Source organism: Polistes fuscatus, unplaced genomic scaffold (assembly GCF_010416935.1).
Source record: "Polistes fuscatus isolate 324 unplaced genomic scaffold, CU_Pfus_HIC Scaffold2, whole genome shotgun sequence".
Lineage (NCBI taxonomy): Eukaryota > Metazoa > Arthropoda > Insecta > Hymenoptera > Vespidae > Polistes > Polistes fuscatus.
This window is the reverse complement of record NW_025113096.1, coordinates 15,933,307-15,960,985: the sequence shown is the minus strand read 5'-3', so window position 1 is coordinate 15,960,985 and position 27,679 is coordinate 15,933,307. Positions and strand designations below refer to the sequence as shown.

At 35.9% G+C, this 27,679-nt stretch overlaps 1 protein-coding gene across 6 annotated transcripts in view; it reads left to right on the top strand.

Moving 5' to 3' along the window:
* LOC122516327 (zinc finger homeobox protein 3) overlaps window positions 1–27,679 on the top strand; it is a 394,212-nt gene that overhangs the window by 94,038 nt on the left and 272,495 nt on the right. Inside the window, exons 1-3 of one of the 6 annotated variants that reach the window (XM_043634052.1) lie at window positions 20,207–20,971; window positions 21,403–21,604; window positions 22,169–22,752. The exons of 3 other annotated variants lie outside the window; for them this stretch is intronic. The gene's annotated coding sequence lies outside the window, so the exon portion shown is untranslated. Of the gene's footprint in view, window positions 1–20,206; window positions 20,972–21,243; window positions 21,605–22,168; window positions 22,753–27,679 lie in introns of those variants that run through there. 2 more of the 6 variants (XM_043634050.1, XM_043634053.1) reach the window with 2 other exon arrangements.

Sequence of the window (27,679 nt, the reverse complement as noted above, 5' to 3'; positions counted from 1 at the left end):
CCCTCGTCATTTTCACCTTCTTCATTGTTGTCATTTAAAAATTTAGAAATTTTCAATAAGTATCAAAGGATTTTAAGAACTTCCGCATTCCTTCCAGTAAAAGCTGCTGTTTCATTGTCTACAGGACCACCTTTTTCAATCTTTATTAATAAATTATTTTATAAATAATTTCTTATTGTTCTTCTTAAACACTCATCGTAATGATGTTCAATTTAAAGATTTATTAATTTAATTTATTAATTAGACCCCTACCCAATCAACTTATGAGACATGATTAGAAGGGCTTTTAAATTTTGAAATATTTATGAAAAGTTATATTTTGTAGAATCAAATACAGACAATAGTCAATTTTATGCTTCAAATAATGAATAAAACAATCATTAAATGATAATTTTCGTGAAATCAAAAAGAGAGATTTTATTAACAGGAGTACAGAATTTGAAAAGAAATTTGCAATCTTCGGAATTTTTACGATCCTATTATTTTCAGCGTTAACATTGATTTCTCATGCATTTCTTGGAACTATACGGTTTTTTAAAGAATGATTCATCCAAAGATTTATTCAATAAAAATGCATTTTTTCTCTTTTTTTGGAACATTATTCTTACTGCAGTTTTGTGCATACCTTTTACGACGAAAGTTCTTAAAATCAAGAGAAGAAAGGAAAGAAAGAAAGAAAGGAGGAAAGGGAATGTCACAATATCGGAAAAATAATTAATAATGTAAATTGTTATTTATATACAAAAATTTCAAAAAGTATCCTTCTAGTCATTCAATTAGAATAATATTGAACGAGTCACGATTTTCTAAGAATAAAATAAAAAAATCATTGTCATTCTAATGTATTATATTGATTTTATTGAATCAAGGTTGAAGTAAAAGGTAAATCTTTAGTTTTCGATGACAAGTCAGATAAAGAAAAAACGTTTCTCTATTTAAAATGTAAAAAATATATTTCCATCAAAGTGACAGCCGTATTTTACTCATCCAAATTTATTTCGCAGTATTGAAAATAAAAGAAAAAAAAGAAAGGAATACAAGTTTAAAAAAGAAGAATTATTGTATATGACAATGAAAATTAAATAAAAAGATAAAAAATATGCAACAATACTCTAAATTTTTTTTTCTTTTCTATTCTTTTTATAAATAGGTAGGTATTGTATTTATCTACTTATATATCTACATATTACAGGTAGAATCTCACAATGTATTGTTCAGATTTCCAACAAATTTCTAACAAATAGTAGACAGGTAACTTCCTATTCATAAAACACCATCTATCTTCCTTAATTACATCTTCTTTCTTATTTTTTATGCTCGATTTGACCTCGATTCTCTTGTTAGTTAATCGAACCGGCAAAACCTTAAATAATAGTAACTCTCATTTTTCAAACATCGGGGCGCTGCACAGTGAATCCTGAAAACGTGACCAGAAGTTGGAGATGTAGTCCAATTTTCTTGAAAATTAGTATTTGGAGGTTTTAGAGATTGCTGATTATGACTAACCATTTGTTTTTATAAAACAAAATGTCGGGTGGAAAATGACACATATTTCTCACTGAAAATCGATTTAATCTTTTTTAAAATCAGTATATTAGGGTTGTTGAGATCGATAACATTAGTTTACATCCGTTGTCGGAAAAATTGTAGCTGTTCCTGACTACATATATTATACAGATTTCAAATATATAGGTAGAATTTTTTTATCAGCTCTTTTTTTTCTCAGATATTAATCTTAACACATTAAAGTACGCACATTACCGACTAATAAATACGCACAAATGATAAAATAACTCGAGCTGCACACAAATTTTTGAGGTTAGATTCGACATAAACAGGTCATAAGTGAACATTATCAACAATAAAATTCATGCCAACAGATAAAAAGTTACATTTTGGAAACTTGTGTAATTATCAATATGATATTATTCAAAATACACACAAGATAATTAATATTATATTATATTTTTAATATTATTTTACGTATTTAACTAGCTTTGTTACATGATTCATGGCTACCTTTTTCCTTAGTGGCATTCCATAAGTCCATATACGTTTTATAATGGTTTCATAAACTTTTATTATTCATTTACTATATTATTATTAATTATTATTAAATTATTTATTTTCTATGCTGAGCTTGGATTTCTGGCTAGTTAACCAATACATCAGATTCTATCTTCTCTTCACACATATGTTTTCTATAATTGCTTTAAAATGATATGTGAGTCTTGAATATTTTATTTTATCCTAAGTATTTTATCTGTTTTGTTTGTAGAATTATTATGTTATTTAGTTTAATATCTGGGGAGCCTTTTTTATACAGTATAAAGGTGATGTGGTTGCATTTTCTTGGGTTTGCTTTTATCTTTTTTTCAAGCTATTTTTCTATTTTTGTTACGTGCTCTTGTAACAAGGTTACTGCTACTGCTGGGTCAGAACGAGTAGCTAATATGGCGGAGTCATCAGTAAACGTTAGTATTTTGCTTTCATTAGTAGTTAGAATATCAGTTGTATAGAGAGTGTACAGTATGGGTCCAAGAATACTTCCTCGTGATTATGTTTTTTTTCTTTTTTTGATTAGTCAACAAATTTTTCAATTTGACAATTGAAAAACACATAGCAATATGTGAAAATCACGTAGCAATATACTCAACATTATCAACTCACATTTGTTATTTATGTAAATTTTTAAAAACATAATTTAATTGTACTTAACGTCAGGTGAAGATTCCATATTTTTATAGTAAAATCGAACAAATATTAATTGCACTATGCACTTTTAAAGGAACGATAATTTTACAGGTGTTTTCATAAGCACTTATTCATAACAAATGATCGGAAAAGACTTTACCGGATTCGCTAAACATATTCCTATGACTTAAAAATCCCCCCTTTAAAAAAAACAAACATTTTTTTTAAATTTTGCGCGCATTTTCGGAAGTTGGCATCAGTGTGTGCCAGTTCGCATCACGATCGGCCATAATGAGTGGCCAGTGAACACATTGTCATGCTAATTTCGCAAAAAAAAAAGTTGCTTCTCCTTCTACACACTTTAGGGAGGATCGTAGCGCAAGGACCCCAAGGACAAAGGACGACCGGTCTTCCTTAAGAAGAGTCTGGACATGGTTTCGTTAGCCCTTAGGCTAGAAACTGATTCTTCGGCCGTTATGCGAACGAGAGGATGAAACAAAACGATCGTTTTACTTGCTAAACTGGGGATTTCAAGTTTCACCGTTTGAATGAGTTAATGCGATTAATGGTTTATTTGATATTGTTTCGAGGATTGTGTGGGGATACGACAAAAAAGTAGATAGTGAAAAGTACTAAACGAAAGTAAGGTTTTATTTAGATTACACAGATATAATGCTACGAGTGAGCCGATTGGAACTGAACTGATCCCTTATACTACGGATCTCTCGTTTTATACATTTCTCAGTCATTCCCGAAATTTCCCGACCATTTCCGAAACTGATATTCATCCTACGTTTTCGTGATTTCGACGTCCTCCTAACGCTTGACACGACACGACTCGATTGGCGAAAACAAAATTCCACCTACCTAAATATTTTTACACGTTCAAGAACACGTTTGACACCTTTTTCGATTCGAAGTATTTTTCTTATTACTTTTTATATTAATTTTTTGCATTAAATTTTTCCTTTCCGTTTCTCTTTCTTAACTTTGTTTCTCGAATCTTTCTCTTGGTCGCAAATTATTCCAATGTTTCGTTTTTCTTATATTACGAGGTCCTTTACAAATCACCTTTCTCCTTTGTGTTAAGTCTCATCAATGGATTTATCTTTATTTCGTCATCATTTCTTGAAATATCCATTTGGAAGATAAATAGATTCTAATATTCTCGTTCTTAAATTTTCACTAACATTAAAATTTCTTTGTATTCTCTCTTAGTTCGTAAAAATTTTCGTTAAGTCCCTTTATTATTACAAATAGATTATTAGAAAGAATCTACACTTTTACGGCCGTAGCAGCAAACTACAATAAGATCTGAATCGATGAGAACGTTACCTTAGTCCACAATGACTAGTATAACCTTTTCTTTTTGCTTTTTTTTCTTTTTCTTTCTATAGGTACACTAATCTTGATCGACGAATCTTTAGAAAGTTGGACAGATGAATAAATGAAAACCCCTGTTTTTTTTTTCTCCTATATTCTTTAACGGATGAAGGGACAGAAATTAAGCTAAGGTTTGGGTGAATAACGACACTAAACAAATGAATTTTTCTAGGGACAGGTGTAGCTTTACCATTCTAGAATCGCCACGGTCACATAGTTATAGGATGTTTGTCGGTATTTTCTTTCCCTTTTTTCTTTTTTCTTCGGTAGGATTTACTACAAAATGCATGATCGATTTTAATTTGAAGTTTTCCGATTCATCGGCCATTCTTCGAAGAATGTCGGCGATTGGACGGAGCCAAAAATCAGACTATTATGTTATTTTTGATCTTTTTTTTTTTGAGGGTTCAAGAAGATTCAATAAAAGAAACATTTCCCTGTATGTTCATTGAGTAAAAAGATATAAAAACGGAAGGAGAGTACGAAGAAAGAAGAGAGTGAAATAAAGAAGAACGTGGAAGAATCTGCAGCTGCCAGGATATATTAATGGTAGAAAAAAAGGGAAAAATAAAAAAGAATAAATACATAAACGTATAAACCAATGAAAGAAAGATCAATCGGAAATGTTAGGTTATTGGTTTTTGGATCTTTAAGAGCTGGAATGCGATTTTATACAACAATTTAACCAAAAGGATACGTTTAAGAGAAATTGACAGAAATGACCAGCCTCCGACAGTGAACGATACCTGTTTCCTTTTTGAATTTTCCGCGAAACAATGAAATATTTTTTATACGTTTGGCCCATTTCTATCCTTATAAATATCCTTTTAAATATATCCTTAAAAAAGGAAGATAAATCTTTCGTTTATTCTTTAACGTTTCTTTTTTTTTTATTTTTACTTTTAACTTTAGAATTAGTGAACATTTTTGAAGAATTGTTTTAACCGATTAGAAGTATTTGTAATATTGTGATAAACGGGGGATCAGTATTACACCGATTAGTATAATAACTATCAGTATTTGTGAAAAAATGATAAAACTCTCGTGAAAATTTACCCCTATTTAAAATACTGACAAACTATTATTTCTATTTCACAAAATATTCATTTCAATCGATCACTTAGTTTACAGAATACTTATTAAAAATATTAAAAATAATAAGAATAAATAAATAAAATTAAGATCGCAATATTATACCTATTAATATAAAAATTGTCAGTATTTATAATAATAAAAATATTGTATCTTGTATCAAAATACAATTCCCGATGCAATCCTAACGCAAATCCTATTACTATTTAAAATACTGGCAAATTATTCTTTATATTGTAGAAAATATTCATTTAACAAAATATTTAAAATAAACAAAAATCAAATAAATTCTTCTTCATATTAGCACAATCAAGATTGCATCACGATGAAAGAACCGTTGAAACTAACTAGTCCATTTATTCAATCATCGTTCATTTAAATGTACTCTATGAACACCCTAAGTATACTAACGAACATTTTCTAATAAATGCCTAAGAGCATCATGCTCTTTACTCGTGCACGCTTATTCATTCCAGGTATTGTCCTGAAAGATAGAAAAAAATTCTCGTGATAGTCGGGGACAGCCTTTCTCCGGAAATTCTGAGACTGTTTAAGTACCGAGAAGAAATACAGGGTTTCTTGGAGGGTGGTTCGATTAATATATTCGTCAGCGTGACTCGTTTTCTACGAGTCCAGGTGATGACCATTCTTCGTTCCCGAAGGGTGACCACCCTTTTTAACCAACGCATCAGCGTCCTTCCTTTCTCCCTTTTTCAACTGCGAATGAGAGAAAGAGGAGTCCTCTTCTTTTCGAGCCGTGTGAAAATATACCTAACCTTTTGTCTATCTATCTTCCTTTCTTTTTTTTCACATTCCTCTTTTTCCTTTTCTTTTCCTTCTCCTTTTGCATTGGGCACGTATTTTACGGCGCAATAATATTCGACGGTAAGGTTCCGAGCAAGTTTTACCTGTGCGCTTGCTTGACCGTTGCTTTCCTCGAATATTGCGGACAATGAGACAAAAAAAAACAATGAAAATAAAAAACAGGAGAAAAGAAAAATAGAAAAAAGGAAAGAGACTGTCAAAGAAAACCGGCACGTTCAATGTAAAAGAAAAGAAGAAGAGTAAGAGAGAGGGAGAGAAATAGGTAAACCGATCGAACAGGTAGATATCCTTGAATTCGAACATCTTATTGGGAAATCTTCCTGAATTTCAAAAGATTCTCATCTTTGTTATTACATCATCAACGAGATCATCTCGATGTGAACAATTTCATCGTGACATTCTTTTTAATTGTAATAGGAACGAATTCTCAAGTTCTTCCGTGATAAGGGTCCCTCGCCATGTCATCCGAGAACCAATCAAATTTTCCTTTCCATCTTTGTAACATAGTCATACCAATACATATATTCACTAATTCACACATTCGCTTGGTATTTCATTTTATAATGACACTCCGAAAAATGTGGGTTATTTTTTTTTTTATTTTCTCTCTGCTCGCATAAGCATATTCTTAACAAATCATTTCTAAAGATCTACTATACGCTTATACGGTTTTGTAGGTTATGGTCGAGGACAAAGCAAGACCATCGTAATCGAGCGTAAAAATACTTGGGGTGGCCCCGAATTCGTTAATCTCTCTTCCTTCGCCTTCGAATCCGTTGTTTAGGGTGCTGGTGGTTTCCGTTCACGAGAAAAGATCTACCACAATAGGCTTTTGTCTAGCCCTCCTGGCCCAGATTTCTCCCAAGTTTCATGTCCAGCCCGTTGGTAATACACAAGTAACTTCCTATCACGTGTTTAAATCTATACGAATCGTCACACACGAATACTAACATTTTCTTACACTATTCTTCGCAATTTTTCGGCTTATAAAAAAGAAACATTTTTTTACACTTGTTGGCAAAATTTATGTTTAAATTATTATACGTTCCCTTTTTAAATGACAACGAATTTATTAATATTATGGGATCAGTATTCGTGAGCAAATTAACTCAATGGATAAAACAGTCGTACCATGGAAAGCAAAGGATTCTGAGTTCAAGTCTTAGGTTCGTATTCGGTATCAACAATATTCCTAGAAGAGTCAATAGTTTGTGTTGTTGGTCTTTCTAACGTCTTTTTAAAACGTTTTATAACTCACAAGACGTGGTAGTATATGTGGGCTGAGCGAGAATGGATATGAATGAGATTGAGAAATACAGAGGATAATGGTGGAAACATGAACGATGAAAAACATGTGGAATTGCGGTAAATGTATCGATACAGTAGACATATACAGGTGGTGTTGAAATGACGGTATAAAAAGACTAAGACGCATATTTTCGGTCAAACGTTATTGATAGAGGGCAGCAAAAATGCAATTTCTAAGTAAGCACTTTTAAGCACCGGGCCCTGGATAGCTCAGTGGATAAAACAGTCAGCCATAAAGGAAAATATCTTAGATTCGAATTCCAAATTCATATCTGGTCTATCTAACAAGGGGGGATGATCAGTGAGACACTTCTCAGATTTTTTTTCAACTTTTGCACGATTGTAGTATGTAGTAGTCCATGAGAATATTCATTGTACTTTTAAACATGGCGTATATTTTCAACCATTTGTGAAAAAACTCGAATGGAAATATCAAATAGATTCTTATTCTTTTAGGTGTAGTAGTGTATTAGTCTATGGCGCTGTGTGTGTCCCAGATGTCGTCGGTATCTGTACTTAACACATTACTAATCGCTAGCCTATTAATAAGCTTTTTTATCGCCGACGCTAATCGAACAAAAATTTATTAATCATCTTTTTATCAGACCGATAGCTTATTAATCGGTTGATATGGCGATGAACAGTCATTATCATTACATGAACAGTAATTTCTTATTAAAATCTTATTAGTATCTTATTAAAATCTGTTATTAGAATTTGTTAATAGAATCTGCTGCTGATCGGTGGGTCGGACTTGTGTATGCTATTGAAATTCTAGTGGTCAGTAAAGTGTTAAAAATATTACCCTTTTAAGAATCAACCACGTAGCTATAAAAGAGTCAATATTTTGCGACTTTCTAAACGTTTTCTTAAAAATAATTAAGGAAAACACATAAAGAAAAAGATATAAATGAAAGAAACGAGGAAAGTAAAGACAGAGAGAGAGAGAAAGAAAGAGAGAGAGAGGGAAACTGGAAGGGGCACGTGGTCTTTCCATTCATGGTTTCTAGTGGTTATACTGCTACGAGAGAGAAGAAGTATACGACTGGAAGTCAAGTAGTATAAAGAAGGGGTAGGTGGTGGAAGAATGGAAGGGGGCGGAATGCAACATCGGCAGAATCGAGCTAGAGGTAAAAGTGAAAGAGAAACGAGAAGGAAAGAAATAGTACAGAGGGAGAGGGAGAGGGAGAGGAAAAGAGAGGAGGGGTTGGTGGTAGTGGTGGAGGTATATAGTCGAACACTACGACGACGACAGCAATATCAGTAGCAGTAGCAGCGGCAACAGCAGCAACAGCAGCAACAGCAGCAGCAGCAGCAATAGCAGTAGCAGTAGTAGTAGCACCCCCTGAAATCGAGGGGTGGGTGGCGATCTAAAGGCTTGCTCGGTGCACGCGTCGTACTGCACGTGGAGGGCTATAACCCTGGGCTGTAAAACTTACTAGGATGCAGTTCGGTCGATCTAAACCACCCTCTTCCACTTCTCCTTTCACCAGTTCAACTACCAGCACTACTACCACAACTACAACTACTAGTGATATTACCACTACTACTAGCAACTTCTCTTTGCTAGGTCGACTTTACTAGGTCAAGAGCACGCATTCTTCGGCATTCGACCTTCGAACCGAATAAGTCTAATCCCATCTTCGTATAAGCTATACATATATATGTTTCAACCTATATGTGTACGTGCATGTGTTTGTATGTGTTGTGCGATATAGAAAAGAATTTCGTGCTCTAACGAATTACAAAGATATTATAGATATTTTATTAGAATTCGGGATCGATTCGCTATCCTCCGGAAGATTGATAACCCCATCGTTCTACCTACAGTGCCTGACTAATTAGAAAGGATTCGACGATGGGATTACTAATGTCTAGCGACACCAGGAGCGTCCGTGTAAAAAGGAAAGAATGTGGGCTTCTTATAGCTCTATCTCTCTATCTCTATCTCTTTCTTTATTTCTTCCTTTCTTTCTACACCACCTTCGATGAGGAGAACCTGAACAGAACAAGAAGAAAGAGAGAGAGAAAGAGAAAGAGAGAGAGAGAGAGAGAGAAGACTGCAGACCGAGCCGATTATTCTTTTTCCTTCTTTCTTTTTCTGCCTCTGCACGTCCACAATCCTCCAGCCGCAAACGTCCCACCCCCCCTATTCCCTCCCCATCCTCTTCCTCCTCTTTTTCTTATTCCTTGCGTTCGGCTTTCGCAGGAGGATTTTGAACGATAAATACATGCAGAGTATAACTCAATATCGGGCCGGGAAAAAGAAGGCAGTGCCGCAAAAATGTACGTGGATCGACCTCGAGGGCAGCCCGATGCCAGGCATTAAAAGGAAGAGGACATTAAGAACCACCGCGGATCCTTACAGAGAAGAGAAGGACTTCTTTATTTCTTTCTTTCTTTCTTTCCTTCTTTCTTTCTCTCTTTCTCGAGATAGAGAAAGAGGGAGGCATAAAAGGAGGAGGGGGGATGGTTGGAAAGAGACGGAGGCAAGGATGCTCACGTATGAGGCAGGACCTCATAACTCCTTATAATGTCCTCTTCTGCGGATGCCTAGCATACACCCCCGTTCCTCTTGTGCCGTCTTGGCTTCACCGAATACACCGTGAACACTGTTGGCCTTCCTCCCCCTCCCCCTACTCCTCCTCCTCCTTCTCCTTCTCTTCCTCCTCTTGCTGCTCCTTCTCCTTCTCCTTCTTCTCCTTCTTCTTCTTCTTCTTCTTCCACTTCATCCTCGTATTCTTCGTTACGAGTGTGGGTGGTTTGTGTGTACGCGCCATAAGACTTACTATCTCTGTCTCTCTCTTTCTTTTTCTTTCTTTCTTTCTCTCTCTTTCTTTCTCGTCCTCGTTCAGTCCTTCAGCACTCCCCACGGCCTCCCTCGGGAGCCTGTGTACTGCTATATGCCCTTCTATACCTTCGCCAAGGGAATAAGAGAGTTAATCTTGATATAATGGCCGCGACTGTCGCGGCCCACAAGACAATAGTCCAAGATATATCGTTAGCTTCGCCCTTTCGCGTCTCGGCGCCATTATACCGGCACGTTCGCTTCGCTTTTCTTATTCTTCTTCTTTCTCGCCTTCGCCTTCTTCTTCTTCTTCTTTCATTCTTTCTTTCTTTATTTATTTTTTCTATTTCTTCTTCTTCTTCTTCTTAGTTGTTGTGTCGTTGTCGTTCGTCCAATGCTGTAACTTCGGCTGGCTTCACGGGGTGTTACGATGCAAACCGAGTTTCGGAGTACCGATAATACGACTCCGAGTCTCGGCTCGATACGCGTACGTCACTATGTTATTCCTACCTATACTTATTATATGTATTATATATGTATGTATGTATATATATATATTTATATATGTGTGTGTATGTGTAATACGTATGAGAAAGAACGATCTACGACTCGGGAAGGAGACTTTTATGTTCGAGATACGAGTTTCGATCGTGAACCCGAAAGTAAGATCACGCTTTATCGATTCGAAATTTTTTCTTTTTTTACTCGATTTAATATCCTTAACCGCGTTCGTATAATTTTTCATTAGGTTTACATTGCTTTTTTATCTCCCTTTTTCTTTGCCTTTTTTTTTTCTTTTATCTTTAATAAAATCATAATATATATTATACGTATATATACACACGATACTTATTTAGTATTACTCATACTTACGATAGAGAGTATTATATTTTTTTTTTGACGATACGATTTATCAATCGGTAATTTTAATATAAAAATAAAAAAAAAAATAGATAAAAGAACGAATTAATCTCGCGTTCGTATAATTTTCTATTGCCTTTCGTTTATTCCACAATAATAATAATAATATTACTCGTACTTGCATCTACTCTGTCAATATGAAATAATTTTTAATGAACACAACAACATTTTTTATTTATCTATGCATCCCTTTAATCCAAATTGAAACAAAAAGTAAAACGTAAGAAACTCTAACAATGATATTCGCAATATGATAATCCAATAATAGACTATTTACCAGTTATTAACCATAAACAATCGATCTAAATTCTCACATTTTCTCAGCGATAAATAGACAAAGTCCTTATACCGTATTTCTCGGCATATACATTTCACGATCCTTGACCCTCCTTATCCCCCCACAAAATTGCCAAGTAACCGTGGCATCTTAATGACGAAGAAACAGAAAAGGGGATCCGGATTCACGAAGCAAAACTCTTAAAGAGACCTCCAGAGCACACAGTAAGGATCCACCTCTACTTTTCTTCTCTTCTTGGCTAACCTTCCTCCCTCTCACCCTCCTCTTACCTCCTCTCTTCTTTCTTTCTCTGTCTCCTCCCGCAAAATCATAATCTGATCTCGTATTAAGGATTCTCGTCCGTGGCACCCAACCCCCGTTCTCCTCCTCCTCCTGCTTCTTCGCCACCACCTCCTCCTCCTCCTCCCCCGCCATTCTTTCTCCTACCTACTCCCCCCTCCCTCCCTCTCTCTCTCTCTCTTCTCTTCAACATCTCCCGTTCGAGCTCCCCTATTTTTATGCAGATCAGAAGCGAGGAGCCCCGAGGAGAGAAGCTGCGCTATAAACGCTTTATAATCTCGGTTTCGTTCGCTCGTACGTGCCGACCGTTTCAAAGGGCAGCTGGTATTTCCCCTCTTTCTATCTATCTCTCTCTCTCTCGCTCTCTCTCTCTCTCTTTATTTCTTGCACACGTTATATACTATGTCTATCTCTCTTATTGTACACGGGCGTCTTCGTACCTACATGCTCGTGACTGTAATCGATTAATTCAAGAGAAGGAATGATAGTAAAGAAATAAAAGCTCAAATGATGCTACACTTTGAACGGTTTATACATTTTTCACGAAATATAATATTATCGATTGTAATAAGAAATATTGAAATTAGTCAAATTATATTTTGTGCTTTGTTTTATATATATTATTTAAAAAGTATATATTTTGTTGAGAAACACGACAGACAAAATTGAAGGATATAAAGAAAAATAAATACTACAAATATGTATTTATCTCGAATTGATTTCTTCTTTTTTATTTTTTAGTTTTATGTGAAAATTGTATCGTTTGACAGACTAAGAGGTAGCCCTTGAATGATTAAAATAAAATTTACTAGAAAAGGGAAATCGATTTTATTTTCTATTTAAACAGTTATTTTTTAATCGACAAAGAAGAAAACAACAAAGAGATAATAAAAAAAGAACCGTATTATCAAGAAAAGATATCTAATAACGTGAATTTATTGAGATGTGTTCTCCGTCAGAGAGATGAAACGAAAAATAATGGGTTTCATTTCGACAAAGTAAAAGATAAGACACAACGGATGAGAATAACAAAATAATTTATTCGTAGATAAACAATGATCACGTATAGATGGCAAATAGATCGAAATTAGACAAAAGAATTGAATTTTTTTCTTTTCCATCAAAAAATTGATCGATCAACGAACGATCATTCTAAAGAACATATGAAAAATGTTCTTTGCCGGCGAGATGTGCGCGCACGCAGTTGGATGAAACAAAAAAAAAACAAAAAAGAAAGGAATATACCTGCGATTATGGAAATGCACGCGTTCCATCGAGAGTCCCTGTAATTAATTTCGTCGCGACGAGGACGAGGACGAGGGCCATGCATAAAAGATGGCTCGGATACGACCGAACGACGTGGATCGTACTTCATCCTGACGCGAATAATTAAAAGTGTAACATTTTCTTTACAAAGTACTCTGCACAGGGCAGGCTCTCTTTCTCTCTCTCTCTCTCTCTCTCTCTCTCTCTCTCTCTCTCTCACTTCCTTTACGTATCTCGGTCGATCATATTCAAAAGGGTATCGAGATACGTTCGTTGATAATCGTTGGGTTGCATCTCTTCTCGATCAAACGAGATCTTGACCGATCGATCCTCTCTACCACCTTGTTCAAACCTTTTTTTTACTCCGATCATTTTTTTTTTTCATTCGTACGACTACGAAAAACGATCGACATATATTCGGTATACACGATATTTTAATGATAATAATAAATAATTGATTATTTCTAAATAGCTTTTATGTACACTGACCATTCAAATTTCTGATGAAAATGCATACCTTTCTTCTCTTTTTTTTTTACAGAATGCGCAAATGCAAACGTATTATTTGGCGTAGAAAATATAAGTGAAAAGAAATTGCTGTATCTTTTAATTATTGAAATAGAAATGGTTAATCACATATTTTATTTGCAATTATAACAGTGTATTATCTGATAACAGATTTATTGAATAATAGATTAGAAGAATTCAATATGAAATTATCATTGAAGAAAATATTTATGATATTGCATAGGCTATTTAGTAATGAATTTAGCTACTTGCTAGATTCTCATAAAGTTAGGGTAAGAATCAGAGAATGAGAGAATGAGTGAGTGAGTGAATGAGTGAATGACAGAGAAAGAGAGAAAAATAGGCAGAAGTCGATGAACGTAACATGCGAGGATTTTGTCGTATTTTCCTATCCCGCAATGGCTTCCGGACTCGTGGCATTGCCTCCTGAGGGGAGAAATTATCCATGAAATATTGAGGGACCTTGCGAGCATTAACCCTCGTTCCAATTGCACCACGTAGCTGCTTTATACCAAGAGTAGGTAAACCACCACTTATGACGTTCACCTTATACGACAGGTGCACCAACCTTTACATATCTTCATTCTATCCGTTCTAAAACAAATCTTTCCATTATTCCTATTCTTATGGTCTAACAATAAGATAACTATGTTCGCATTGATTTAAGAAAAAAAAAAAAGAAAAACAAAAAAAGAAAGGAAGAAAGAAAAAACCAAACTCGATAGTTAGAAATAGCAAATTGAAAAGTTGAAACATTAATCGGAGTCACTCAGAACAACGTCCCGTAGTGTAGTCCGCGTTCATTGTTTTTAAGCGAAACTTCCAAAGTGGAAAATAGAACTCGTCTACTGACTCTTCTCTACTTTCTTCGAAGAAAATAGAGAAAGTGAGAGGTAGAAAGGGGTAGAGAGGGGGTAGGTACGGGGGTTAGAGGGTTAGAGGATAGCAACGGGGGTTGGAAGCGTCGATAATGTTCAGGAATACCGTGTGAGTCGGCTATCGAAGAACGGGATGGTTTGGTGGTATTGGTGATGGTGGTTATAAGAATCTACTTGGCGTAGTGAAGGTTAGAAGCGTACAATCTCCCTCTTCTTTCATTCTTTCATTCTTTCATTCTTTCTTTCTTTCTTTCTTCTTCTTCTTCTTCTTCTTCTTCTTCTTTCAACGGGCATCTGCGAGGGGTAGTTTGGCGTGGCCATTAATTCATCTGCTCGTTGATTGCCTATACCCCCCATCCCCACCCCTTCCCCCTACCCTCTTTCTCTCCTCCCCTTTCTTCTACCACTCGGCAACGAACCGTCTCTCCGCACTTTTCTAATTAATTTCTAACTCGAGGTTAGCCCGTAGTCCTATCGCCCTTCTAGAAGTCCTCTTCCACGAGACTTTCTCTCTCTCTCTCTCTCTCTTTTTCTTCATATAGGTTCTTCTTTCTCTATCAAACTAACTAACGAACGAACGAATGAACGAAGAAACGAATATGAGTAAGAAGGAAGGAAACGTTAGTCGTCACTTTTATAGGCTGGCGTGATCGATGCCAAAGGAAGAAAATAGTCTCTTACGTTTTCTGCCGTAATACTTTCGCCGTCTCGAAGTTACGATTAATCTAGAAAAATATCGATTCTCTTGATGAGTTGAAGGAGAAAATGAAGGAGGAAAGAAAAAAGATAACGAACGCGCGCGCATGTGCTTTTTCTTTTTTTTCTATGTACTCGTGTACGTATTTATTCTAGATTGTTGTGTATACGTGTTATTAATGTATATATTTTAGTCTGTGTGTGTGTGTGTGTGTGTGTGTGTGTGTATATATGATTGAATATATTTTGATGTGCATATAAATTAGTCTATGTGTACTTTTGTGTGTACGAATGAGCGAGTGAGTGTATGTAGGGAACGATATAATTAAGAATACGTGAGTAGTTTACGTCAAAGCGTAGAAAATGGTCGTGAAGTCGCACGGATAAGGTTCGCGAGGGTTGCGATAAGCTTCTCTCGCGTGGCGTGACCGGACGTGTAATTTCGAAAAACCGTAGGCCGTGAGCGCCGACCTACAGTGTAGCAATTTCGTAGTAATGGATGATTAGAGAAAGCACCGAGTGTTTCGCAATCGTAATGGAACGTGTGATTAAGGTATAAGCTCGTAGCCGAGTGAGTTGCACTTTTACACTATCTAACGAATACGACATTTACACACACACATATATGTATATGCGTATTTGTTTGCGTCTCTAATACGTGTTTGCGTGTATGTGCGTGTAGAGGAAAGTGTCGTTGGAAAATACAGGCGCGTTACGCGGAAATAGTAAAGTCGTCGCGTAAGTTTTATGTAACATCTATTGGACGTTGGTTAAAACTCGGTAATTAATAACTTTTCACTATACGTACCGTATATTATATATTGCTCTTTCTCGAGAATGATAAGTATGCTTGCATTGTTGCAAACGTGTTCAACCAGTTCGTGGAAGGTACACAAGATCTATTTTCGAAAGAGAAATCGGTATAAATCTAGCTACCGTTTTCAATCTATTACTATATAAACATTTTATACTATGATTCGCGATTGGTCGACATTATTTTTACCTATCTATTCAATCAATAACATAATTATTAACTTTCTACCAAATTTGGAATTAAAATTCGTTAATTCGTTTATTATTCAAATATCAAACACATAGTTAATGACAGAATCCTTATCAAATCACACAAATTATACTTACAAGAATAATAATTTGTTTACACAGTTAATTTTAATCATTTTCCTTTTTATACAATGATCAATTTATTTTTAGAACCAAGTATTATATAATAACAAGATATATATAAAAGTTTCAAGTATTCTTCTGATTCATAAAAAGTTGATCGTTCGCATATAACATTGACTTTCATATCGAAGTACCTACCCCGTAGAGACACCGTAGAATAAGTCTCTCTCCACACATACACACACACTTTCTCTCTCTCTCTCTCTCTCTCTCTTTCTCTCATCAAATCAAGAATCGAAGAGGATGGGCCGTTTTAAAAGGGCTCATGTAAACAAAAGGGCTCTCCTATACGTTCGGCGAAAGCTGTAACACTTTTTTCTCTCTCTTACTGTTCTTCGATGTAAGTGCTATTATGCGGGCATAGACTGCACCCCGTGCGCGTAATAAAGCAGAAAGCGAGAGAAAGACAGAGAGAGAAAGAGAGAGAGAATCGCGGCCTGTGGTGGGCAGACTTTGGCATTGTCATGCAAATGTGTCTAATCGGCCGAACCGGCCGACCATATGTCCGTTTGTGCACGATGAGCGCGAACCTCGGCACGGTTGCATTGATAAAGACAGAAACAGAGAGAGCCTGAGAGAGAAAGAGAGAGAGAGAGACAATGATAGAATACGGTAAACCTAACCATTAACCATTATTACGTATTAATGACGACGAATCGCGGCAATGCTTATTGTTAAGTTAACCATAAGAATATTACGAAGGTGTGTACGATGACGTTAGATTCGAAATCTTCCATGACACTTAAGAAATGTTGTTTCTCTATCCAAGATTTCAAATTATTTGTCATAATAGATAATTATGTAAATAATAATTATTATTTTAGTCACGTGTTATCGAGATACAACACGTTTATTAAAATATTATTTAGGTATATATATGTATAATACTGTAACTGTTTCTTAATGATTATTTATTTCAAAGCTTGATTACTATTCATGCTAGAGAAACAACGAAGGTAGCTCAAGTAGATAGAACATTAGCCCGAATTGTGAAAGGTCTTGGGTTCGAATTTAGAATACAACTTAGGGGCTAAGATTTTCTCTAGTTAATTCCAATCGTTGTAGTTAAGAATGTACGAGTAATCATGTCGAAGAGAAAGTCAATGATAAATAACTTAAGCCAAAACTTGTACTTCTAATTATTGTAGAAACAACTTGTGAACTTTTAACTTCAAAAATATATTGTCTTTCGATCCAAGATTTATTAATCGCAATGGTTAATTAGTTCAATAACATTTTCTCACGTATTATCGAGATAACAAATAATTATCTATTATTATTCATTACTTTTTGTACCTCGTTGCTATGCGTAATAAATAAAAAAAAAAAGAACATAAAATAAATGTTACGTTGGAAACAATTAGATAATATCAAAGTTTAACATAAATGACGATTACCTATCTCATATAACGAGAACTTTGAAGGAAGAAGAATAAATGTGTGCAGGAAATGCTGAGAATTCGATCGATCCAACGTACTCCAAGAACCATCGATTTCCATACAGCGATACGCAAACGTTAACGGTACAGGAACAGCAGTTGGTACGCGAGAGTAAGAGAGAGAAAGACAGAAAGTAAAAGAGAAAGAGAAAGAGACAGAGAGAAAGAGAAAGAGAGAGAGAGAGAGAGCAAGCTCGTCGAGCATTACGGTGGCCCGACGTATATTTAGGTCCGATTATTTATGATTACGATTATCCCGGACGGCTTTCGAGCGCTTTATTGAATGTTTAGCATGTGCCGGCCACGCTAATTCTGAACTTAACGTTTATAGCATGGGGTAGCCTCCTCCTACATACTACTCTCTCCTTAGTCTACCTCTTCTCTCTTTCACTTACTCTCTCACTCACTCTCTCTCTTTCTCATTTTTTGTATCATTTTTCTCCACTTTTTCTGACTTTTTCGATGAAATTTTTTTGTATACCCCACACACATGTGAACATAAACACGTATACATGTAAATTTAAAAAGATTTAGTTAACTCACGAACAAGAAAAGATATGAGCGTAACACGTATTATAATTCTTTTAATTCAACAAAGTTTCTTCTTGCAAGATTCAAACTGTCGACTCAAAGAAAGACTGTTATCTTATGCAAGTTAGCATATATGTTGGACATATCCGTGCTTTACAACGTTCGACCTTGAGATCTAAGAAAAACAATGGAAAGTGGAGAGTCTAGCATTTGCGTGTACTTATTTACTTACTTACTTACTTACTTACTTACTTAGGTGCGCGGGCGGGCGCTAGCTATTTTAGAATCGGTGAATGTTTTTGCGTTTTGCTTTAGATTCGTTTCGTGAGAGTTTTGCGTCAAAGTAGTGGTTGTCCATACGAATGTGTGTGTACATTTGTATACAGATTTCGGTGAATCCAACGAATCTTCTTCAATGAACTAGTCCAACTCTTATTATTCAATCGCTATGAGAATTACAATTTTTGTCTTTTAAGATTCTAAGATAGAAATTGATAAACATATTATATTTATGTTCAAAGTGAAAGAAAAAAAAATTCGAGACAATACGCTAGAGAGTAATTTAAATCAATCTGCAATATCGTTATATGCATAATCGTAATATTGAATAATATTAGAATTTCTATTCTGTAGTCATAAAAATACGTCAAGGCAATCGTGCTAGCACATTCACAATTAACACGGCATACGCGTAGCAATTAAATTCCACCTAGCTGCATATAATACACATATGCATACTGCACATATCTACGCGTACATTATTTAAACCAAAAGAGTATATATATACGTATACTAACATCTGCGTATACATATAGTATAGAATGATATATGTATATGTGTGACGTAGGAAGAGAGTAAATGCTTCGAGTTAGTGTCGATGATGGAATTTACTTATTCGAATACGAGAGATCCTTTTCTTCTCATTAACGACGAGTTAAGAGTCAAAGAGAAAGACAGAGACGGATGATAAGTATATTCACCAATCTCTCTTTCCCTTTCTCTCTTTCAAAGTATTTCGAGGACCACCTTCATAGACGTTGAGACCTCTGACACAACGAACGGTTATCCGAAGACGATGGCATCGCGTGAAAGGTGATCGAGCTCACGCTCTGGGCGTTTTTCATTCTCCGAGTACTAACATTTGGATGAAGAGAGAGAGAGAGAGAGAGAGAGAGAGGGAATGGTCTCATACACTTCATCTTTAAATAGCAGTGGACATCTAGGATGCGGTTAAATAATTTCCAAGTAGCTTTCGACGTTCCAGACGGACCACCCACGTTCACCTCACCTCTCCCCTCCCCTCCCCCTTCCCCCTTCTCCTCCACCTCTTTTCATCGTGCTTCCATCTACCACCACTCTTCCTCTTTTTCTCTATTAATTTCATTTTCTTGAGAAATTATCTTAGACTCGTACGTAACATAATTTTCCTTCGTTATACGTCTTATTACCAATCTTCGTATAAATTTGTTAGATTCTTTATCTCGAATAAAACGATTAGGACATTAATGAATACATATAAATCTAACACATTTATCTCTAACCATCTTATTATTTATATTTATATATATATATTTATTTCTCTTTCTTTTTTTTTTCCACGCTATCACGACATCTCCAGATTGATTAATTCTTCGATTGGGGCCGTTTAAGAATGATTTCGTAACGCCTGCCGCAAAACAAGGCGTCCATTCGAAAGTAGAGATCAAACGTTCTACGAACGAACGTCCGATCCGTTTATTTGACGAGGCAAGGCGATAATGGACGATTCTCTTCTCTCGGTTCGTTCATTTCCATACGATATATAGTTTCGAATCAAAGAGACAGAGAAAATTTGAATTCGACATCATAACTCAGTTAATAAACAACGAAGAACAGAAAAAAGGATCCCTCAAGAAAGAAAAAAGAAAGAAAGAAAAGAAAAATAATAAACATTATGTTGTTTATAAACAAATGTAATTTTTTCAAGAAACCAAAGAGAATAAACAGAAATCATTTGGTTCGACGTAAGAAACAAAGAGTGAAAAAGAGAAAGAGAGAAAGAGCGAGAGAGAGAGAGTGAGAGAGAGAAAAAGATAGGTATATAGCAATAAAAGAGAGTAAGAGAGAGAGGAGAAGTGATATATACTGTTGGTAGTGGAGGGGGCGTCGAGGGAGAGCGAGAAAGAACGATAAGGAAGGGGAGAGAGGTAGTATCGTGTCGGACGCTGGACGAGCCGCACGTTCGACGCGAGTCAGCGCGTGCTTTCACGCGTGAAAGAAGGAAGGAAGGAAAGAAGGAAAGAAAGAAAGAACGAACGAAGGAAAGAAGGAAGGAAGGAAGAGCGTGCGCGCCCGCGCGCGTCCGTCTTTTCTCTCTTTCTCTTTCTCTCTTACATACACGCACCACATACGCAAATACACGTACGATATCACACTGACATGCAGCACACCTCCTTATCGAATACATTTATATTTCTCTTTTGAAAATCTAAAAAAGAGGACGCGTGTACTGGACGCGCTTTTCGATACTCGTCCACCTCCTCCTCCTCCTCTTCCTCCTCCTCTTTCTCCTCCACCTTTTCTTGGATCCTCCACCCCCGTTACCCCTTCCTCCAGCTATTACTCTCCCCCTCCACCCTCCTCCGATTCGAAAAACATTTCTTTCCACCTCCGCGATCGTGGTGCACGCGATTTCTTACTAGAGACCGAAGTAAAAAGTAGTGACGGACGGTGCGCGGCTGACGACTACGCGGCTCGCTTCGTAACCGAACGTAAACGAAAATATCCGAGAGTAGCCGAGGGCCATCCTGCTTTAGACGGTGATTGGCCGAGAGCTCGAGGAAGTGGTCACCGTCGATGAGAGCTCGGACCACGTCGCCACGTGAGTCGGCCGTCGTACCGCGAACCAGGATACACCAAAACGCGTATCGCGAATTTTTTTTTCTCTTTATTCGTCAATGAGACGAGATTTTTTATATTCTATTCATTTCATTTTTTACAACATTTTATTTTCAATTTGATTATTATTATTATTATTATTATTATTATTATTATTATTATTATTATTATTGTTATTATTATTGACAAGAAAATGTTAGATCTTCATTGATCGTGTTTTAAATGAATTTGAAGAAGGAAATTTTTTTATTTTAGAATTAAATCGATACAAATATATTTCGAGTGTTTTTATTATTGAAGAAAACAAAAGAGAGAGAGAGAGAGAGAGAATATGATACTTTTTAAGTGGACGCAGGTTATAACAAATAAAATATAATCGGCGGGAATAAGAATTTCTTTGAAAACTTCGAACAGATAGATCATCTGTCATCGGCGATAAAAGTGACAGTTCTGTCACGTGGATCGCATCGTGTATTATTATTGTCCATGTAATTCTTCGCGATCTAGCCGATCACGTGCTTCTGACGTTTCGAGGAAGATCTTTCGAAGAAGAATAAGAAGAATAAGAAGAAGAAGTAGAAGAAGAAGAAGGATCGATAGGATCAAAGGGTAGAAAGTGTGTCCTATTTATTGTTTCAGGAAGAGTGAATCGCTTGGGATATTCTTTCTCTCTCTCTTTCTCTTTCCTTCACATCCTTTTCTATTTTCTCTCTCTCTCTCTCTTTCTCTTCATGTGTGTGTCTGGGAAGTTTTCAATCGTTTCGAACTCGGCATTGCGTCGAGGGAGTCGAGTTCTTCTTTCGAAGTGATCGCGTTTAAAGGCTGCCAGTAGTAGACATGGTCTGTCTTTATGGTAGTCGCCACGTGAGTCGGTCTTGTCAATGACCTAGGACAACGCCTGCGCTGCTTCCGCTCCAAAACCGTTCCTGCCTGTCATTTTTCTCTCTTTCACTCTTTTTTTATCTTTTTTTATCTTTTTTTTTGTTCTCTTTCTTTTCGAGGAATCAACACCTACTCTAAGAGACATTGGATTCATTCGTTCGCTTTTTTACTTATTTATTTATTTATTTTAATTTCTTTAATTTTTCTTCTTTCATCGCTTTATGAAGAGTGGGGGGGATACGAAACGTCTTATTGTGAATAATTAAAATAAACAAATCTATTTCATTTGTTTTCATAGAATTTGCCCAAATATAAATATCGACGATTACCGACGAGCCGAAGATATTTAACCAAATAATTTGGAATAAGATTTGTGTACAATTTCAACAACATGTGTGTATATAAAAACGTATATACGTATAAATAGAGTGAATTTGTTTTGTCATTCGATCTCTCCTTTCCTCGAGTACAAACTTTAAACGTTTGAAAGGAGAACAACGTGGTGACATTGACTCATCGTATGTAGTCAGTATCGTACGTTCGTCCTTAATGTTAAGACGTGAATAGTGTATTTCGTATTAAATTATGACGAAAGTTAAGGAATATCGGGAAAGAGTGGGGAATACTAGTGTCGTGTTTTATCGAGATTAAATCGGAAAGATAATTGAAAAGATGATCAATAATTATTAAAAGTATTGTGACTCGGTGTTCCGTCGAGAAGAAGAAAACTGTGAACAAAAAACCAAATAATAGAAATAAATTATTAGTGCGCGACAGATTAATTATTGCTTGTGTGTTATCGGGAAGAAATTAAGCCGAACTTCATCTTCTTTCATCAACGTATGAGAATAATCAACGATTTCTTCGCGTTACATTTCCTTGGTATGTACGCACACACACACACACACACACACACACACACACACACACACACGCACGCACGCACACACGCACACACACACACGCACGCACGCACACACGCACACACACACATAAAGACATAAATAACAATTTATGTATTAGACATCGTCTCTGTTGTTTTACCTTGTCACGTATAATGAAACGTTTCTTAACAAAGTTAATGTAATTGTATGTTAGTTCGTACGTTCGTGTGTGTTGTTCTACCTTGTCATATAATGAAATCTTACTAACTATAAGTTAATTTAGTTGTATTCAAGCACTTTGCCAGGACCAAAATCAAACATGTTGATTTCAAAACGGTTTTAACATAACAAACGAACATTTTCCGGTGCCAATAATTTTAGATTAATTAACGCGACAAAGAATGTGTTGTAAACAAGAAAGATTTTTTTCTTTTTCCCTTTTAATTCGTCCTACTTGTAATCTAATAATAGTGGTAACCAATTTGATAATATTATTCTTATTATTATTATAACTATGCTCTGTCTCTCTCTCTCTCTCTCTCTCTTTAGTTTATATGCATACCGATAGACACATACATCGAAATATGCGTGATGATTTTTGCGCTAATTGAATCACTCGAATACGTACAAGGTTTCACGTGAAAGAGAGAGTGTTAGAGAGAAAGAAAGAAATAAAGAATGAAAGAGAAGAGAAGAGACAGACGAGTGTTAACGTTTGCCAAAAATGTTCACGGCACATTAAACGTCCTAAGAAACGGAGCACCGCGAATTTCCTGTATTGCAGAAGCGACGCCTCGTCAAACTCGTGGTTGAAAAAGAAGACGAAGAAAAAGACGAATACTATGATGATGATGATGATGATGAAGAAGAAGAAGAAGAAGATGATGATGATGTTGTAGGGAGAGATCTCTGGCAATTCTCAAAAGCGGATCTTACTCGGCTTTCGTCACGAGTCGCGTCTCTTAGCGTTCGTTTCTAATCGCATGAGCTCGGTAAGCGCTCGAGTTAATGACAGGCCGGAAGCGACGTTTAATTAAAGTACGCACTTCCGGTAGAAACGTTTTCACAAGAGCGTGTTATTTAGTCAAGCCCACGTTGCACAATTTCAAATTGGTCTCGAAGAAAGGAACGATCAATTACGGGGTGAGGGGTAACCGAGAGAAAGAAAGATGTTTATACGTAAAATATACATATTTATACGTGTGTGTTTGTGTATACTTGTGTTAGATTTTTTTCACAGATTTTTTTATTTTATTTCCTGACGATAGACGAAGAAATAAATTATGAGAGAAAGAGAGAGAGAGAGAGAGAATAGTCGGTTTCACCGACAAATGTCGTTATCGATTAAAAACCGCAAAAAACGAAATAACATATTGCCGGTCTAACATTAACGCGCGTAATTAGACGGATAACGTATTTCGCATTAAATTCCTAGCATCTGTCGTACCATTTGCCCGCAGATATATATTATAATATATTCCTACGTAACGCAATATCATTACTATAACTTTTATCTTTTTTTTTTTTTTTATAAATAATCACTTAAATAGTAAATAATCGTTGACTATATCGTATCAAAAATGGCATCGTAATATTAACTCACAATTAGTTATTACAAATTCGTAGACACTTTGTCGTTCATAAGTGGTAAGGAATCGATTAGAAAGGTGGAAAATTGAATCTTATTACTAATCAAAGAATTCCTAATGATAATTTTTTATAGCAATTAAGAAATTCACGATAAGCTCAGGTTGCATCGTCTTCGTTTCGTTGTCGTTATTGTTGTCGTCGTCGTCGTCGTCGTTGTCGTCGTCGTCGTCACCGTTGTCGTCGTCGTGCAGGTTAAAATCGCGATCAGTTTCGTGCCGCATGCGATGCGCTTGCCATAATGATGCGTCGCCTCGAGGGAGCAACGGTGATTCCTTTTCCGAGTCTTATTTTATTAGGAAAGACACAACACTCCGACTTTATATATATATAAATGCATAGCTGAAAGAGAGAAAGAATGGGTAGGTAGGTGGTGGTGGGGGTGGGGGTGGGGAGAAGAAAAGGGATTCGCGTTAGAAGAGTCACGAGTTCCGGTCTCTATATTCGAAACGTGATCCCAACCTGGCAAAAAGCATCTACACCGCTAGACTTCTTCGCAAGGCCCAAAGTCACGAGTTTCTGTTAAAGGGAGAAAGAGAGAGAGAAAGAGAAAGAGAAAGAATGAAAGAATGAGAGAATGAGAGATTAAAGAGGGAGGGAAAGAGAGAAAGCGATCGAGAGTCGTGGATCATAACGCTTAGGCTAACACCGTCACGGCTGCTCCTTTCGGTGTAAATGATTTTACTGGTGAACGCCTTGTCGAGAGAATTAACGAGCCCCGATTATTCCCTCCCACCCAACCCCACCACTACCACCCCTTTTTGCCTTTTCTATCTTTCCATTCATCTATTTCTTTATATCTGTTCTCATATTCTTTCTTTCTCAGCTTTCGTCAGGTTGTTTTTCTTGTTTTTTCGTTTTATCTCTTATTGTTGTGCAAATTATCATTGCGATTCTGTATTTATTAAGTTTACTTATATTCATGGGAAAGTTACGACCCTCTTTCGATGGTTTTTTTTTTTCATCAGCGAAAACTTTTTCTTGTTCGATTGGGAATACCTTTTTTCAAGGTTATCTATAAAAATGTAATCATGCGAAAGGTTTTTCATAATAAGGTATTAAAAGGTTCGTTCGATTAAGCGAGGTTTTCTTTTTTTATGTAGACAAATTTATCGTATATTGTGACATTTGAATTTGTAAAAATCGATGCACCATGAACTTCTAGAAAAAGTTACAATTTTTTTTGTATGATATCTCTGTTTCTGTTATATTTTATATTCACAAATTAGGATACTATTGATTTTGAAAACGATTTAGTTTCATCTACGATCTATTTGATTTTTGTTTTTTCCTCTGATCGATGTTAGATATATTTATCTATTTATTTGATCTTCAATTTTGTTTCGTTCTTTCGTATTTTGAAATTCGCGAAACGGTAATTCGTGAAAATAATTCGTTGTTTAGTTTGCCAACGTATTTATAATAATCGTAAGCAATGAAAATACGATTAAATAGTATTCGTATGTTAGCGATAGATCGTTATTATCACGATCGACGTCGTTCGTTCATTTCTAAGACGAACTATGATTAAACGACGTTAACGGACAGCTTGGTTTAGTTAAAAATAAGAATATTACGTACCTACGGTGATCGTTTTTGGCACAAGATCTCATCCAACGGTCCTATTAAAACACAAATAATAAAATAGAAATCGTCTTATGAGAAAATATTCGTTTATTATTTCAAACAGGTATACACAATAGCGTCGTTGTTGTTAATATTCTTAATAATCTGTCTCACGAATAAATATGATAGAGAGAGAGAGAGAGAGAGAGAGAGAGAATGAAAAAGAAAAAAATGTATGAGCAGTTGCGTTTATCCAGCCGTCGTTCGTTGTCGGTAATTCACCGACGTTGAATTTTGAAAATATATCTTTTTCTTCTTCCTCCCCTTCCACCCTCCTATCCCTCCTTTTCAAAAGCGGGAGATTTCAAAGTTTTCGTTGGCAACAAGTGTTCCTTCGTGTTACACGACAGGCACGGCTTAAGTTTCAGCCACGGATGTATACCGAATTTCCGCGACACCTGTTGCGAAACATTTCGAATTTGCCAGCGGTAGCAGCGAACCGAGCGCGGCCCCCCTCTCTCTTTCTCTTTCTAGCTTCTAGCTTCTCTCCCTTCGAAGCTTAATTTCGTTCAATATTATTGCTATTATTATGATTTCCTTCGCATCGTTCCACACCGCTCGACTTCTATTTTTAAACATTATTACGGCGCCTTTCTCTCTCTCTCTCTCTCTCTCTCCCTCTTTCTCATTCTGCTTCTCTATCCCCTATTCTTTTTTTTTCATTTTCTCCTTTTATCTTTCTCTCTCACTCTCTCATACACTTTTATATTCTATTTCTTTTTCTATCACTTTTTATCCGTGTTTTTCGTACACGACGTTGAGAGTAACCTTTCTTATCTTTCTATGGGAATGGGGGGTGGAGGTAAACGAATGAAAATAAATCCATGGAGATCGTTTAATTTTTCTTTTTACGGGGTAAGATTTTCTACATCAATAGAGAAAATCCGAATCGATTCGGATAAATAAACATTTGTAATTCCAGGATTTTAATGAAGATAATATTTTCCTTTAGAAATTATTAGTGGTAGGAGGTAATAAGAATGGGAGCAAGAGAGATAGAAGTGCGAGAAACTCGAACTATTTTCGTCCGAGACGCGTAAATCACAAAAGCGCTTGTAAACCGGGACACCAAAAGATTTCATTTTGTGTTACCAAATATACAATCGTATTAAATATTAAATAGATATTTTTGTAGATTTGATTAAAATCATTACAGTTGATGGTCGACATTTAAGATAAAAAAATTCGATATCTTTATTTGTATTCGTAAAATTTCAATATCCTGTTCCTAATGTTCTTGATTTTAATTGATTAGAAACACGATAGGATTTTTTAACGAAAGATAATACGAAATGATTTGCTACGTGCATTCGAAAAATTTCACTTACCTATCTCTGACGTTACGATTTAATTAAAAACACGAGATATATTTCGCAGATTTAATGAAAATGAAAATTAAGATTGATGATAGATATTTAAAAGATAGGAAATGTTCAAATAGTTAGTTGACAGACGTTAGTAAGTATCTATTATTCTAGTAAATGATTCTAACGTCCTTCGAACGTAAAGCAAATGACGTAAATTATGACTAACGAAGTATCTTATTCACAATACGGCGTAATCGCCTTCTCGCCAATTAACACCGCACCGAATCGGCCGGCTTCATTACGCCACCTTCGAATTACGCGTACGTGTGAGTAAATGATTTAGCG